This window comes from Lontra canadensis, unplaced genomic scaffold, assembly GCF_010015895.1.
Source record: "Lontra canadensis isolate GAN:19392208 unplaced genomic scaffold, GSC_riverotter_1.0 scaffold4, whole genome shotgun sequence".
NCBI lineage: Eukaryota > Metazoa > Chordata > Mammalia > Carnivora > Mustelidae > Lontra > Lontra canadensis.
Genome location: NW_022630998.1, coordinates 38,193,554 through 38,205,712, shown reverse-complemented (window position 1 = coordinate 38,205,712; position 12,159 = coordinate 38,193,554). Strand labels below are relative to the sequence as shown.

The following is a 12,159-nucleotide window of genomic DNA, read 5'->3' as shown; positions in this document are numbered from 1 at the left end:
GTGAAGTTGAGAATGTGCTTTAGAACTTGTTGTCTGTCTCCATGGGTTTATGTTTGTGCCCATTTTTGTCCTGAGCCTTATTCTGATGGGACAGGGTTGCCTGAGATCCTGAGTCCCTCATCCCTGGGCTGGGTGATGCTATCTGGCTCTCTTCTGGGTGATGAAGAGCTTTGCCTCAAGGAGGGAAGGACCGTTTCTTGGTGGCAAGCTCTTGAGCCAGCTGCTTTGGACTGTGGCTCTACTTCTTTTGGCCTTATTGGGCCATCAGGCAGCAATCAGGAGGAACAGGTGGCCAGCTCTGTGGGAACACTGCGAACAAATGTGGCATGCAGGAAATAAAACTAGTGTGTTGACATCTTTAAAATGCCAGTGTCACTGAGAGCATTCGAACATTTGTATTAACTTTGGGAGAAAACTCTGGGTGGCCCCTGTTTTTTAGGAGACTGAATAGACTTACCACCAATCGTGGAATTTGTGTGTGAACAAAGAGGGATGTTTTATGGAAGTCCACACAAGGCTCGAGGGCAAACTGTTCAATAGATACTTCTTTGGTTGATTACAAATCACAAGATTTTATCAGAAATTGATGGTATTTTGTATTTTATTGAACACATGTACTTTTGCTGTCTTTCTCTATTTTTGTGTGACTAGTTATTGGATAATGCTGTTTTTAAGAGTTTCTACTTTCTGATAAAGTCTAATTACAGATTGGCTTAAATTAAATTGGATAAGATTAAATGGGCTAATCGAAGTAAAGGGATGTGCTTTTTGTAAACAAAATCTTAAGGCCTTATGCTACACACAGAGAAGATCTCCATTTGTTTCTTTCAGTCAGGGTTTAGTAAAACTCTCTTGGGAAATGGAAGATGTTTCTTATTGCTGAAGAACTTGGATGAGACAGTTTACAATCCTAGTTCATCATTGAGCCAGGCCTGACTCCTGTGTGCTGTACTGGGCTTTATAGTGGCTGATTGATATGTATGAAGGATTGGTACCCTGGAGACTAGGTGGTACCCATTCTCCTCACCAGTATCTCCAAGACCTCCCAGATGGCTTGGAACATATCAAGTGTTTAAGAAGTATTTGTGGTATGAATGCGAGTTGTATTTTGGGACCTTTAAAAGAAAGTCACATATCCTAGATAGCACTATTATAATTCATATGTATATGAAAAAAGTACATGTTTTCTGGCTAAGGAAATTTATCATGTACATACACATATACACACGTATACATGTGTGTTCCCATACATTCATACATACATGTACATATACATGTATGCTGATATTCATGGATGTACTCACACATGTAATGATTTGTGTATATATGTGTTTTCTGACTAAGGAACTTTATTTTCTTAAGCATCCTAGCCTTTTTTCTTTTTAAACTAATATTGGAGGGTGTTTTACTTTTTGGAAGGCAGATTCATTTTGACAAAGGCATAAAGTTTTCATTCTTTTTCTCCAGTCACTGCACGCAAAGCCACAAGTAAAATGCCCCCAAGCCTCCAGGAGCAGCAGATGCAAGTCAGAAGCAGGGCTCCCTCCCTAGTCCACTGCCTCCCTCAGCATAGCAGCTTGGAGTCAGCAGTGGACTAAGTTGTGCCTCTGCAGATGACAAATTGTTCAATGTTATGGGACTTAATTACTGCACATGAATAACTTAAACTAAGAGCCTTTAAAATGGGATTCCTGTTACCCACATGCTATATTTTCATCCTACAATTTAGGAATGAATTAAGAGATCTTAGTTCTGTGGACTGACAATAATACATGCGTACCATTTTCTGTGTTGGGGGTAGATGTCTGCACAGTCATTGCTGATAGATATACATAACCAGGTAAGTTGGGTGAACAGTAGCCTAACTGCCAAGTTGGCAAGGGTCACCCAGCTGCCATTTTTATTGCTATTTAGAAATGTATTAGTGTTTTCTAAGCTTTCATTGGTCATGACTTCTGTTTATCCAGATCCTTAAAGTAGGCAAATTTATGTCAGTAAGAGGTTGTTTACTTTGCATGAGATATATTTTATGGGAAAACAATTCTAGTGTCATAGTCATTGGAAATCTATGTTTTGGAGTTGGGTTCAAATCCTGACCCTGTTGCTATGGGGCTTACTGGGCAAGTTACTTTACTTCTTGTGTCATAGAGTTTTAACTTCTGAAATGAAGCTTTATAGTATCCCTCTCATCAGCTTGTTGTAATGATTAAATTAGATAATATGTAGTGAATCTTCTATAACAGTCTCTGAGTATACTAAGTTCTCAGTAAAAGTTGACTTTCATGTGCATATGTGAATGGATTTTCATATATGGAGTATATTGTATGTACATATACAGATGCAAAATTTGTACAAATGCAAATTAGACTTGGTTTGGACAAATGAAGCTACAGACAAAGGATAAAATCGTGGTATTATAAAAAATTAATTGTATATGTGCTGCCAAAGTGAGCACTGTAAAAAATTAATTGAAAATTCCTAGGAACTTTTCTAGACTTTCTCTTAGAACAGTTTACAGTGCTGGAGGTAACATTGCCTGCAGCCTAGACTTATAATGGAACTTCTATACAACATCACTGTTCAGGTAGAGTTAATACACTTTTTTTCTTCTGCCTCCTCTGAGTGAATGAATTCCACTACCTTAGTTTGCTGATCCTTTCTTCTATTTGATCTAGTCTGCTGTTGAATCTTTTTTTTTTTTTTTTAATTTTCATTTTATGTGTTATGTTCTTGAGCTTTATAATTTCTGGTTAGAAGTTGTTTATATTTTCTACCTTTTTTTGTTGAAATTTTCACTTTGTTCACACATTGCTTCCCCAGCCGTGGAAAGGATCTTTATGACTGTTATTTTGAACTCTGTATTGGATAAACCACTTACCTCCATTAAGAATTGATTTTTTAGGGGCACCTGGGTGGCTCAGTGGGTTAAGCCTGTGCCTTCAGCTCGGGTCGTGGTCTCAGGGTCCTGGGATCGAGCCCCATGTCGGGCGGGCTCTCTCCTCTGCAGGAGGCCTGCTTCCCCCTCTCTCTCTGCCTGCCTCTCTGCCTACTTGTGATTTCTTTCTGTCAAATAAATAAATAAAATCTTAAAAAAAAAAAGAATTGATTTTTAAAATTTAAAACATTTAAAAAACTTACCTTGTTCTTTTGTTTGGAACCTGTTCTCCTGTTTTTTTCATTTTCTTTGACTCTCATGTTGGTTTCTGTACATTAGATGAAAGAGACACCTCTCCCAGTCTTGACAAACTGGTCTCCTGTAGATGAACCTTGTTGGTCAGCTTAGCCCAAGTTCCTGGTTGCTTCTCAAACTTTATTGATTGTCCAACTTGCTGTCTGTGTTCTTAGTGGTACCCAGTAGCTGGGGATGTGCTAAGACCCATCAGTGTCTTGTAGGGGAAGATCTCACTCACAACCCAGATAAAAGCTCATTAGAAACCCTATGGGTAGGCATAAGCTGGGACAATATGCAGTCAAATATCTTCCAGGAAAAGGGTGGGAGATGAGCATTCTTTGTTTGCTCCCTCTGTGCTGAACCCTGAAAGGATAGTTGCCGCCAGGGTTTCTGTGTGCATCCATTAACAATTACTTCTTTATTCAATACAGTCCTGCAGGACTCATGAAGGCAAACTACATTGGCTATCAGAGCGAGGCAGTCTGGGACGCTGTCCCTTAGGTGGCAGCTATAAAACCTGGGGTGCCAGATGTGTTTACAAGCTGCTTGCAGAGAGATGCTGGTGACCTGGACCTATTGTTGGAATGAAGCAAACCCAGAAGGGGTTGGGGGATTTCCCATTGGCTCCCTTGGGGTTCAGGGAGGATCATAGTCAGATCCTAGATGCATGCCAATGAGCAAATGGACCCTTAAGCAGCAGTTTATAAAGTAGGCAGTCAAATCCCTTCCAGGAAAAGACTGGGAGATATGTCTTTCCGCCTGCTTCCTCTATGTTATACCCTGAGGGGATAGTAGCGGTGAGTGCTTGTCTGCCTGTTAAGAACTACTTCTTTGCTCTAGTCCTGCGGAACTCTTGGATGTATTGTCCCCTGGCTATCAGCTTGGTGAAGTCTTCAAGAGTTGGGGTGCTAGATGTGATGCAAACCTTTCATTCCTCAGAGAGGAGCTGGGGTTCCTTCCTGATTGTACGGCGCTGTGCTGGGGAGGAGTTTATGGTGAGCTTGTCTCAGCCTTTTGTGCCCATTCTGATGTGGTGCTTCCACATTGACCATGCGTATGAGAGAAGTCATTCACTGAGTTCCTGGAGTTCTCTCAGAGAATTGCTGTGTGTGACACCGTACATTAGGTGCCACCATGGGAGAAGGAGCGTTCAGGAGTCTCCTATGTCCACAGTGTGGTCCCTCTTTTTCAGTTTAGTAGAAACTCTACTAAACTGTGAGCAGTCGAGACTCTTGTACATGCTCAGTGCGTCCTCTGCTAATGAACCTATTGTGCTGGTGCTGCTTGTCTTTAAGGTAGTGAGGTAACAGCAGACGAAGAAACAGTGGCATATGGGGTGCCTGGGTGGCTCAGTGGGTTAAGCCTCTACCTTTGGTTCAGGTCATGATCTCGGCGTCCTAGGATCGAGCCTTGCATTGGGCTCTCTGCTCAGTGGGGAGCCTGCTTCCTGCCCTCTCTCTGTCTGCCTCTCTGCCTACTTGTGACCACTCTCTCTGTGTCAAATGGTGGCATATGGCCTGCTGGAGTTTACTGTGTGTTAAGTGAGAGTGGCATCAAAAGTGGAAAGCAGTTTCTTTCCTAGCAATTATTTCTCCTAATACTTATCCAGAAACGATTTAAAGCTTCACCATTTGTGCTTCAAATTCTTTGGGTTTACTTATTTATGCTTTTTTGGTGGGCTAAATGGAAGTGCTGAATGAGTATTAATTGATGTCTGTAATGACTCTGTCTTGGAAGAGTCTAATGGAAGCCTTAGTGGGAAGCCTGAGTGCGTTTCCTTGCCTTTGGCATTTTATAATCCCTCACTTTTTGCCTTTTCAATCACTGCGCATTATCAGGAAGGCCTGAGATCCTGGAGAAGGGCCAGGCTGAGCAGAGTGTTGTGTCTCATCAAGAAAAGCAGAGATTTTTCTTGGCCCTGCTTCTTACCCATCATTACTCAAAAGGCAACTTTATTATATGTTCTAGGGAAGGAAATATCGCTGGTTTTATTTAATCTTGTGCCATAAGTAAAATTGGATTTCTGTTTCATAAAATTAAACCTAGTTCTTTGAAATAGCTTTCATGATAAAAAGCTCTTGCAGGATGTTAGGACCCCATATTTGCAGTAAAACTTGGAGTAGAATAATATATCCAATAAAATGTCACAATTTATCCTTTTTTTTGTTTTGGGTACATTTTTTTTTTTTTTTTTTTTTTTTTGACAGAGCAATATTTCTCAGAGATAGGCATAATTCTGACAATTAGATTAACTGGCGTAAGGTATTTTGTTTCATTTCCTTGGAACTCATGTAACTTGTGAGTTAGTTTTCCCTTCCTGCTCAACCAAATTATTTCAGTCGTGTTCCCAGAAGCTTGACATGCCTGACTAGCACCAAGCTTGCCATCTCCACAAGAAGGCCACCATTTGAGTAAAGAGCCCAAAGGGACTACAGATACCATTTCAGAGGACTGATGACATTGCCTTTAGGAACATAATAGTTCTTAGCCCAACCTATGGCATAAGTAGGGGTTGTCCTAGTTGAGCTTTCTGACAGAAGAAAAATGAACCCACTTACGTTAAAAAACTAACAAAGTCATAAAGCCTACCTCTCTCAGTGTATATTCACATTTACAAGCCAGTATGTAGCAACAGGTTACAGATTTAAGACATTTTTGCCAAAGTAAATTATTACGAAAAGTGAATTTGGAGTTTTCTACAGTTCTCTATGTAAAATAGTTCATATATTCAGAGGTCTCATTATAGGCACAAATTTTTTAGTTAGGGAAAAGATGGAACCCTGTTATAATGATTATGAAAACATAACTCAGTCTTTTTTTTGCCAGCTTTTAGAGACACAGTTGGCATACAATATCGTGTATGTTTAAGGTGTACAGTGTGTTGGTTTTATACACTTATATATTGCAAAATGATTACCGCTATAGCATTAGGTAACAACTCCATCCTGTTACTTAAATATCATTTCCTTTTTATGGTAAGAACCTTTAAGAAAAGTGATATCATGAATTGGATCTGCAGGGCATACATAATATAATTTTTAAATAAATTAAATTTTATCTGGTAGATTGTTTCATCAAGTGAAAAGAGTTAAACTTGACTCTTGCCTTTATAGCTGATTCAGTGAGTGGAAGAAATTTTTAGGGTAAGCCAACTGAACTTGTGAAACTTTTCAGCAGGGCTGTCTTGGACCTAAACACAATTGCTGTATTTAGGGATCCTCCTTCTCTTTCTGGAGCTGTCTCTAAAAATGATTGGGAGGGAGACAAACCATAAGAGACTCTTAATCTCACAAAACAAACTGAGGGTTGCCAGGGGGTAGAGGGGTAGGGATAGGGTGGCTGGGTTATGGACATTGGGGAGGGTATGTGCTATGGTAAGTGCTGTGAAGTGTGTAAGCCTGATGATTCACAGACGTGTACCCCTGGGGCAAATAATACATTATATGTTAATAAAAATAATGAAGTATAAAAAAAAGTAATGGGTGGAAGTGGTAGAACCCACTGAAAGTGCCTTAGATAATTGATTAATATAATTACTGATTTCAAAGATGAGAATACTTGAGAATTGAGAAACTTAAGAAATGTATTAGTTGAGACTACATACATATTGTAAGGGCAAGTCCAAGTAGTATTAGTCTATACAAAAACAAGTTACGGGGCGCCTGGGTGGCTCAGTGGGTTAAAGCCTCTGCCTTCGGCTCAGGTCATGATCTCAGAGTCCTGGGATCGAGCCCCAGGGATCGAGCCCCACATCGGGCTCTCTGCTCAGCAGGGAGCCTACTTCCTCCCCTCTCTCTGCCTGCCTCTCTGCCTACTTGTGATCTCTGTCTGTCAAATAAATAAATAAAATCTTAAAAAAAAATTAAAAGAAAAACAAACAAGTTACATTGTAATTAATATTGACTTAGAAGAAAAGTGGAAACCTTGTCAGGGACCACAAGTTTAATGGATATAGCATGCTGTTACTAAGAAGGGTGGTTAGCATGATGGTCTGTTTTATTAATAGGGTCTTCATAAATGAATTCCCATTGAAGGGGAATCTTTGCTTTTCTACACTTTACAACTAATGGGGGGAAAAGGGAAAAAATGCAGAAGGCCAAAAGAACTTCGGAAGAAATTTTATAAAAGTGGGGGTCATTCAACAATTGTTAAAATGTGTCTTAATTGGGGGCACCTGGGTAGCTCATTCGGTTAAGCATCTGCCTTAGGTTCAGGTCATGATCCCCGGTTCTGGGTTCTCGGATTGAGTCCCACATCAGGCTCCCTGTTCAGTGCAGAGCCTGCTTCTCTTTGTCCCTCTTCTGCTTCCCCTGCTTGTGTGCTCTCCCTCTGTCAAATAAATAAATAAAATTTTAAAAAATACATCTTGTTTAGTGTTACCTTAAGGTGTTTAAAGTGCAGTTATATTGCTTTTTATCTCAGGAGACACCATTAAGTGAGAAGTAATTGTTCATAACTAAAGACTAAGTGGGAACTGCCAGTTTTCTGTGACATCTACGTGGTGCTTCAGGCCACACACCTAGAATCTTCACCTTCTTTCTAGGCAACAGCAGAAGGAAATGTGTGGGCCAGCAATGTTTGACAAAGGAAAATATCTGTTGACCTCTCTTTGAATAGAGGAAAGAGAAAGAAGCAAGATTTGAGTAACACTTGAAATAGAGCTTGGCTGCTGTTTTTATCCTTTGAGTACAATTTGCTGGCTATATAAATAGAAAAAAATAAGGCAAGGCTCAGTAGCATGCCTTGTTGGTTGGCCTCAACTTATGTTCTAGGTCTTATTAACTAGGGGATGACATATTGAACTATAAGAATGACTTGCTGTCCTGCAGACTGTGAAATGTCAGCTTTGTTTTTCCGACCCAAAGCTTTGTACTGGACAGCAAATTTGAAATAATATCAGCTGGTGTCCTACCAGGGGTTAGGAAACCCACAAAGGACAGATTTATTACAAAATATAAGTTTTCTGTTTAAAATTTCTGTTTAAAATTGAGGAGTTTTGAAATTAGTGCATGACAGGTACCAATTAATGCTGAGGTTTGAGTGTTTTTCTTGGAAATCTTGACATTTTTCAATCAGTTACATATACACTCAATATTCCTTTCTAGCCCTCTGTTACTTTTGATAGTATCTCCTGGAACAAACCTCTCCACACTTTCTTTTCTGACATTTTAAGCTAGGATTCTATTCCTTCCATTGCTAAGGTAACCCAGTGCGTGAATGCTAGTGGTGGAGAGAATGTTTTTTAGAACAGGTTCCATGTTAAATTGATACTATTGTCACACATTACTTAGGCAGGTACTCAAATAGTCATCATTTGTGAAGTCTTAAATCTTTAATTAAAAAATGTTTTCTCTGTCTTCCATCCCATTTTTAGCCATTCATTTTTAAGGAGTGGGTTTTCTGGCAGTAATGAATTTTATATGGAATTGAGCTCTCAAGGAGAAAAAGAGTGTGTCATTAAATAATTTGAATTTATTTTTCAGTTAAACTCATTAATCACATTCTCTCTTTAAGGTATTACATTTTAAAGATGAGAAGGCAGCTTAAAGTTTTCCCTAAAAAATAAGCCTCCTACTTTTATCTGGCCCCAATGGCCCTTAGATTGGAATTAAGAATTAAATATTTATTCTCACATCAGAGATAGAGCAGAGGTTGTATTCAGGTTACTTTCACCCTCTCTCATAATTTTCAAGGAAAAAAAGTAATTGGAAGCTCTTATTTTTTTCAAATAGCCTACCGTAATGTACTTTTCAAAGGATTCAGGATGGTGGAAGGTTTTGGAATTCACCTCTGGGTAGCCATGTCCCACCCGTTCTTCTTTTTCCTGGAAACCCTGTAAACACTATAAGATGCATATGACAGTTTTTGATTGCACTCAGGGAACCAAACTTGAATTTGCAAATGACAGTATCCAAGGATTCTGTTAATACTTAAGTCAAAAAATTAAAATTTTTGCTTTTTTCTTAGATGTAAGAGTATGTGAATGCTGGCAGCTATCCATGTATTACTTTATCTAAAAAATAAATAATTGGCTTTGAAACTACCTATGTTTGCAGGTTTAAAGGCTGATGGTTGAAGAGCTATGTGGGAGAGCCTTGGGAAGAGGGTGGGTAGAGTGTGGCAGAGAGAAGTGATGAGATGTTCTTAGGGAAACGACCAACCCAGATCCTTTGGAAGTGCTCTACTCTATGGGTGCCAAGTGAACTGTGAAAGGCCTTGTCTTGACTCTATAAGAGGTGGGCCTTTATGTGTCCATGAGTCCAACGTAGGTAGAACCACCCGTCATCCCCAGTCTTTTGTAATCCTGCCCTAGGTCCTGGTTCACAATGATTCCCACATAGCTGCTTTCCCTGCCCTAGATTTGTAGCTGTTGCAACTTTTATTTTGCAGGTTTGTCATGAGAATGTACTGTGTGTGTGTGTGTGTGTGTGTGTGTATGTGTGTGTGTGCGTGGTGACCTATCAGGCTGACATGTGCAGAGTCTGGTAAGCCCAGCCCTTAGGATTGGTTTAGTTTGTTTTGGAGTGGCTTAGTTCCTTCTGTTTGGTTTCCTCACTCTCATTTTGTTGACTTGTTCAAGATTCTGTCTTTACTGCCCTTGTTTTTGCTATCTTTGACATAACATTTTTTTGCTTGTAAGAATTTTAGTTTTGGAGGTGGAAGAGTCTGAGTTCAGAGCCTCAATGCTGCATGTAGTGAGTGAGCTTGGGCAGTTGCTTGATGGTATCAGAGCTCAGTTTCTGCCCCTGTGAAATGGGGATGATCATAGGCTTTACCTTGTACAGTGGCTGTTGGGATCAAATAAGATAATACCCGTAAGTTACTTCCTAAATGTTAGATGGAAACAAGGGCTGTAAAGGAATGTAAAGTCCATATAGTCATTGGCACCTAATAAGCATTAAATAAAAAGGAGGTTGTGGTGGTTTACTTCTTTGCTTTCATTCATATGGGACAGCTGCCCACCTAGAGTTCTAGTGACCTTTTTCCAACCTCCCCACCCTCAGCCTCATCCCAGGTAGGGAGCACCTTCAACACCTATTTCCTGTTTGCTTATCCTTCTCCCTTCCTCTTCTGCTCACCTCGTGCTAAAGGATGGGATGAGACTTCCCAATGAAGTTGTAACTCATAACCATGGAGTTGACTATTTCTCACTCTAGCCGTTTGGACTTGGGACTCTGGCTTCCAGTGTAAGGGCAGTGAGTGGATCCTACCACTCATGCCTTCTCACTCAGATGAGAAGTCGCTTTCCTGGTTGGTGTTCAGTTCAGATTCTCAGTGCAGATTTCAAAAGGCCATTGCCAAGCTATGAGGAGTCTATTCTTTTTTCTGCTTGTCAAAATAAAATTAGACTGTGGGGCACCTGGGTGGCTCAGTTGTTAAGCATCTGCCTTCAGTTCAGGTCACGATCCCCGGGTCCTGGGATCCAGGGTCCTGGGATCAAGCCCTGCATCAGGCTCCCTGCTCAGCAGGGAACCTGCTTCTCCCTCTGCTTGCTGCTCTGCTTACTTGGGCTCTCTTTCTGTCCAATAAATAAATAAAAGCTTAAAAAAATTAGACTGCAGTATATTTTTGTCTCCCAAACAGAATGGGGTTCCTAAAGGGTCAGTTGGGAGTATGCCTGGCAATTCCATAGGCTACGCTGTGGTGTGAGGGGAAAGAATGCTCAGTGCATAGTAGGCTGTCAGCAAATATCTAATGAATGAATAAATGGTGGACACAAACCAGAGCTTAAAGAAATATTAACAAATGATTTAAAAAAATCTAATGCACACACTGGAAAGTCGGTATGATACAATAGTTGCTTATGGCGCCTAATGACTGCCTGCTGCCCAAGGCATGGGGCTGTCACACATTTGTCTCAATGGCACATCTGTTATCTTACACAGATGCAATTATAGTGCCTCCTAAGCAGACATCTGGTTGCCTTCAATTATGCTTTTAAATTACAACCAGAGGAAAACTGTTTTGGAGTAAACCATGTCTCTATCTAGTGAAAGTTGTACTTTTTGTGTGGAAAATATCAGACAAATGTATACTACTGAGAAGTTACCCCCAATACTGGCTTTCATAGTTCTTGACAACCTTGTCTTATACGGTATTTTCATTATGTCCCCCTGACACTCCTGGGTAGTAGTCTGGGAAGATAACACTCAGCTTCTCCATTAAGCCCCTTAAAGGTTGAGAATTAAGGGGTCTTTCCACAGCTACATTTCTGTAAGTGTTCAAATCCAGATCTTTCAACTCTTCTGTCTGTCTGCCTTTGCACTATGCAGTATCGTGACCAGATTCTTAATAGATTCTATTGATGTGTACATTGTATGGTTTAGTCTGGACATGTCCCCAGACAGTGGAGGCCAGAAATTGGATTGCCATCTTTGAGTTCTGATAAGGACTTTTTTTTTTAAATTTTATGTATTTATTTGACAGATAGAGATCACAAGTAGGCAGAGAGGCAGGCAGAGAGAGAGGGAAGTAGGCTCCCTGCTGAGCAAAGAGCCTGATGCAGGGCTCAATCCCAGGACCTTGGGATCATGACCTGAGCTGAAGGCAGATGCTTTAACCCACGGAGCCACCCAGGTGCCCCCTTTTTAATGTTTCAACTGATTTAGTACTAGTTCCACAAGGTAGAATAAAGTATATCCAGCCTAAAAGAGAGGCAAACTCCATAAACTGCATTCCAGCATCGCATATAGCAATGTGAATTTGATGGAATGAAACCATGTGATTGGTGTTTTCCCAGACTTGCAGTCAGGAGTTGCCATCTGAGTGTCTCAAATATGCCTGATGCAGAAAAGACATATCAGGAAGCTAAAACCCACCCTTGGTCTTGTTGCCCTTCTCTTCTTCTCCCTTTGCCTTTACTGTCCAGCCATACCTGCCATGTTGGTATTGTGCTCCTTTGGCTGTTCTGTTTCAGTATCTTTCCTATGAACCTGTTTATATTTTCAGTTTCCATTTTGGACTTAACAACCTCTGATCTTCTCGGT

At 40.4% G+C, this 12,159-nt stretch overlaps 1 protein-coding gene across 1 annotated transcript in view; it reads left to right on the top strand.

Annotated features, from left to right (window-relative positions):
• The window catches only part of ARHGEF28 (Rho guanine nucleotide exchange factor 28), a 311,818-nt gene that overhangs the window by 136,230 nt on the left and 163,429 nt on the right, over positions 1 to 12,159 (top strand). The window lies entirely within an intron of this gene.